The following is a 6,104-nucleotide window of genomic DNA, read 5'->3' on the forward strand; positions in this document are numbered from 1 at the left end:
AAGAAAAAACACAAAAGGCCAATAGGTAATAAAAAAATGAATTAGAAATAAATTTAACCAAAGAGGTGAAAAATTCATACTTTGAAAACTATAAAACTCTGATGAAATAACTTGACAAAGACACAAATAAATGTGAAGATAGTCTTTAGAATGGAAAAATTAATATTGTTAAAATGTCCATACTACTCAAGGCGTCAGGAAAGTCAGGGATACGGAAAGTACAACCACAATGAGATATCACATCCCACCTGTTAGAATGGCTGTTATCAAAATGGCAAAAGATAATAAGACTTGGCAAGGATGTGAAGAAAAAGCAGCTTTCCTACACTGTTGGTGGGAATGTAAATTAGTACAACTATTATGGAAAACAGTATAAAAGTTCCTCAAAAACTTAAAAATAGGACTACCATTTGATCCAGCAACCCTACTCCTGAGTATGTCTCCAAAAAAAAAAAAAAAATGAAATCACTATGTTGAAGAGATATTTGCACTCCACCTCCATGTTCATTGCAGCATTATTCACAGTAGCCAAGGCATGGAAAAAAACATGTGTCTCCACTGAAAGATGAATCATAAGGAAAATGGTATAAACATACACGTGTGTGTGCGCACACACACACACACACACACACACACACACAATGGGATACTATTCAGCCTTAAAATAGAAGGAAATCCTGTTATTAGCAACAACATTGATGAACCCGGGGAACATCATGCTAAGCAAAATAAGCCAGGCACAAAGAAAAATACTGCATGATCTTACATGCGTAATCTAAAAAAAAAAAAAAAAAAATCTAAACCAGTCATAGATGCAGGAAGTAGAATAGTGGTTGTCAGCGGCCTCAGCAGGGGAAAGGTGAATAGAAAGATGGTGAAAGGGTACAAAATTTTAATTAGACAAGAGGAATATACTCTGAAGATCTATTGTATAGCATAGCAACTAAAGTTAATAATAAATATTATATAATTGAAATTGTTAAGAGAATAAATTTTAAATGTTCTCACACAAAAGAAATGATACCTATGTAAGGTGATGATATGTTAATTAGCTTGATGGTAATATTCATTTTACAATGTACACATATATCAAAACATCATGTATACTGTAATATATATATAATTTTAATTTTAAAAATGTAACTCAATAAAGCTATAAAAATATAATTCTAGCACACAAAAAAAGAAAAGCACAACATAAGTTCCTTGGTACCTTAAGAAGTTTTTAAGAGAGAAAAGAGTTCTGAGACCAAAATGCTTTAGAAAAGCTGATCTTTAAGGCGTCAAGGAAATAGACTTTTTAGAAGTTATAATTTTTAATAACTGAAAATATAATAATTTCTCAATTTGTTCATGTTTTATTAAAATCAGTATTTCTTCTATCTCAGTGAACTTTTCTTTTACATAGTGATTTTGTTGTTGTTGTTGAGAAGTACCCATTTCACAACTTTTACATATGATTTGATTGCAGTTCACAAATACTTTTTCTTGATTATCCCAGGATTTGACTTAGCCAGGAAGCACATGGACTGCTGTCTCATGGACTTAAATTGTACTGTGAAAAATCATTTGACAAGTCTCGCAGAAACTGCAGTACAGTTTGTGGAAAATGTCTAACAGTCTGTTTCCACAGTACCTGTCTTTATCATTAATATGGGAATTTAGTCTTCCCTGTCATATTATTATTTACAGTATTAAGAATTCTACTTTAAAAGAGTAAAAGATGGCTTTAATTTTTAAAAGTGCTTCTATTTAGTTAGTAAATTAAAATATGAAATTAGATATAGAAGATACTTTACTAAAATTTTGGTTACATAAGTTGAAAATGCACAATATTCGCAACTGACTATTCATACATAGCAGAAATACTTGCTACTCACATATATACTCTAAATGGCATGTTATCAGGATCTTGAATTTTCTTATTTCAAGACTGAATAAAAATAATTGAAAATCATTAAATAGGGAATTTATTATGCTGACACTTTCCTATGGAATTTCATTTCTAATGGGCATTTCAAATCAAAATAATATGCAGTTCAAGATCAACTGGTTATGAGATATAATTGAAGTACTTTTGCTTTTTGCATTAAAAATTTTAATTAATTTAGAGTTTATAGCCTTTTTAAATGTTTAACATTTGGAAAAAAAGCCTAAATGAAACAAAGAAAGGACAGCTGCATTTTTGATTAAATAGCAAGAATAGTAGGTTAGAGAACATCTGGCAGTGATAAGTGATGCATGAATTTTTGTTTTGTGACATCCTCCACTACTCTGGGAATTTAAGAAATTATGACTGGGGAAAAAAACATAAAAATTGCATTTATAAGACTAATTTATTTGCTCACAATTTGATGCTGAGTTCTAAATGTAGAAACAATGCTTGAGATAAATAATGATGCTTGAAAAAATGAAATATAAACAAGTTTATAAATATTTGCTTAGTAGCTAAATATGAAAGTTATCCTTAACACATCATAAAGTAATATTTATAAGATAAAGCGCATACATGTATCTACTAATACATAAAATGTATGTTAAAATGACATTCTAGTTAGGTTATTTTTAAAACTTGGTAATATTTCATTTTTCTACTGTTAGGCATGTGCGATGATTAATTTTATGTATCAACTTGACTGGACCACATGGTGTCCAGACATTTGTCCAAACATTCTGAGTGTACATGTGAAGGTGTTTCTTGATGAAATTAACATTTGTATTAGTAGACTGAGTAAAAAGCCCTTTGCCCTTCCCAATATGGGCGGGGCCTAATCCAAACAATTAAAGACCTGCAGAGAACAAAAAGGCTGAGCAAGAGGGATTCCTTTTCTCCTTGACTGCTTGAGTTATCTTTTGCATTTGCCTTTTCCAGCCTTCTAGCTCAGACTGAAATATTGTCCCTTCTTTGGTTTAAGCCTGTCAGCTTTCAGACTAGAAATTGTCCCATCAGCTCTCCTGGTTCTCAGGTCATTAGACTCAGACTGGAACTACTCATCAGCTTTCTTGGGTTTCCAGCTTTCTGAGTATGGATCTTTGAACTCGTCATCCTATATAATTGTTAGGTAGATAGTGAGGGATTCCGGGTCTCCTAGGGGTGAAAGTGGGTGCTGTTGCCCCCATCTTGGTCCTGCCCCACCCTAATTCTCCATGCCCAGGGGAGGAGGGAATACCCTATGAATCTGCCAATCAGAACTTGGCACTCCAGCTGCAAAAGATTGCAGAGGACTCTCTAGCCCATGGGCCAAGCCACCTGGGTACCATAAAATCCAGAAAGTGACCTAGAAACCACATGTGTAGTTAAAGCTCAGGTCATGTGACTCCCAACTGTCCAATCAAAGTGGTTCCATGGTGACCTCTGAAGCACAAGAGAGGTCCCTATCCAGGCACTATAAAATAAGAAGCAGACCATAGCCAGTCTCTCTCTTTGCTCTTCCTTTTGCTCTCCCTTTGCTGCAACAATGGGTCTGGTTGTTGTCTGTGGCATATGTGCCATGCTCTGTAAACCTATATATTGCTCTTGCCCTATAATCGTATTTTTCCTCAATAAACCTCATTTTCATGCTTGCCTAACTTTGGCATATCTAGTCATTCTTTCACCATGGGCATGCCAAGAACCTACATTTTCAGACTAAAACCTGACATAATCACATAAGCTAATTTCTTATAGCATGTATAACTTATATATATGTGAATATGTTGTGTGTGTCTGTGTATATATATTATATAATCTCCTTTTGGTTCTTTTTCTCTGAAGAACCCTAACAACTAATACAGTATTTAAAATGCTAAAAGGTAATAAATAATATAAAATTTCTTATGTGACATTTTCATATTTCTTTATACAATCATGGTTTATGTTTGAAAAATAAATATTCCAGGAAGATTTTTTAATATTCTTTTGTTTTTTCCTATTTCAGCCACATTTGTTATATGCTATCACATAAGTAGAGGAATAAACAGAAAACAAAAATTATTTTTAAAAAATCAATTCCTATCATCTTTCTTGTATTCTTTCTGATACTTCTTTTTTAAATAAATCAGATTATAGAAATTACATTTACATGTGGATCAGAAAAGAGACACAAACTTCTGACTTTACAGATGGCTGTTTTTCTTAATTATGTGGATAACAGTTTAGAAATAACTAATTGGTCATGCCTGACAAGTAATAGCAGTTTTTCCAAGATAAACAAATGTTCACATTTTTCATACTTAATCAGAGACTTTATGTGCAAAAATGACCAAATGTATCATCTATTCTAAGCCTCCTGTGTTGTTTTGTAATAAAGGACCATCTGTACTTTGATTCGACTGAGTTTGTCTGTGATGACCAGAGAATCTGATTACATGGCAGATGGTTTTGGAAGTAGAACTTGTTCTTTTCAGTAGTAAGCACACAAGCACTTTTCAATATTTTCTCTATACTCTCCCAACCTACCTCTGTTTCTTTTCATGCAAAGATAAGACCTGGAATATCAGTGTCTCAATGTCATTGTCTTTGCTTTCTTAAATTACACAAAATACGAGGGAGAGCTAATAAGTAGTACATCCACTGTAGCACACATACACATAGAAGAATTTCAGGCTTATTAATAAAAAAAAGGTAATATATGCTTCTACATTAATGGGCTTAGTATATTACTATAGGAACCTTTGTCTGAATCTTTGCCTCCCAGTAACTAAATAAAACTGCATTTTCTTAAATGTCTAAGGTTTTTGGCCTGTTTGCCTTCTGAATTGTTAGATATCTCCAATGCAAGACTAGATCTGAATCAGAAATTGTTTAGTCAAATAAAAACCTATTCATTTAATAATATTGTATTCACATTTATATAATATCTTGACATATTTAAAATTGATTTCTATAATTGTTTCTTTTGATCCTCCTAGCTATCCCATGCAAAAAAGTAAAGACTGTATCACCATATTTACAAGAAACTAAGGATTTGAGAGATTGAGTTACTTTTCAAAGGTCACAAATTATTTCTAGCAGAGCTGTAACTAGAACTCAGGATTAAAAGAACTATTTGTTATTTTTATATGTCCTCCTGCCACTAAATGGTCAGCTTCATGATGACATAATTGGTTTGTGGCTTCTATTTGTTTCAATTCCTAGCAGATGCTTTCTAAGAGCAAAAAACACACTTCAAAGAGCAAAATGATTTGTTTTCCTCTAAAACTGTTCAGTACACAGTAAAAGGTATAAAATTTCCCAGTTTATCTTACCTTAGTATTATTAACATATAGTTTATATGCAATGGAAAATCCTAAATTATTTTTTAATAACATGGAAACAAAAATTCTAAATAAAATATTGTGAATCATAACCAGCATAGCATTATAATAATTAAGACATCATTAACTAATTTTATACTCTATTTGTTTCTTTTTTTTAATTACTTGGATCAATTCTTCATTATTCTTTTTTTCTATCAACTTCCTAAGTATAGTATACATCAATATATAGTCATTAGAGCTTTGTCTTGGCTGATCTATATTTTCTCCAGGGAGTTAAAATTCAATGTCTTGACTTTTTGTATTTATCTCCAGAGTTGGTGGTCCTCTTAAAATTTATTCTCCAATTTCTAATTTGTTTCCAACTTTTTCCCCAATATAAAATCCATTCTACATAGCCCACCAGATTAGTCACTCTAAAAAATTTCTTTGCCTATGAGACATCTTCATTTGTTTAAAACAAAAAGCAAAAAACCCAGGTTCCTTAGCTTGGCACTCAAGACTCTTTTCAAGTGGCCATTATCAGCTTATGTGCACTTTTCTTTCCATATGTTTTGACCAAAAAAAAAAAAAAATCTATTCATTCAAGCTCATTTATTCTTGTTTCTCATATGTATCTCACTCTTCCACGGCTCTCCTCCTTTGCTTATACTTTCTCACTTGATATCTGCTCTCCTTTGCATTTCCATTTTATGCATTAAGCTTCAGCACCTAGTTCATAGCTCATTTCCTCTGATTCTTGCCAAGTTACCAACCTTTTAATGATAGCCTCTTCTTATTTCTTTCATAATTAATATTTAGAAGTAGATAATTTCTGAATCACAAATGATGTCTAATAAGTTATTCTTGAATGCATGCCTACAATATTT

Source organism: Lemur catta, chromosome 5, assembly GCF_020740605.2.
Source record: "Lemur catta isolate mLemCat1 chromosome 5, mLemCat1.pri, whole genome shotgun sequence".
NCBI lineage: Eukaryota > Metazoa > Chordata > Mammalia > Primates > Lemuridae > Lemur > Lemur catta.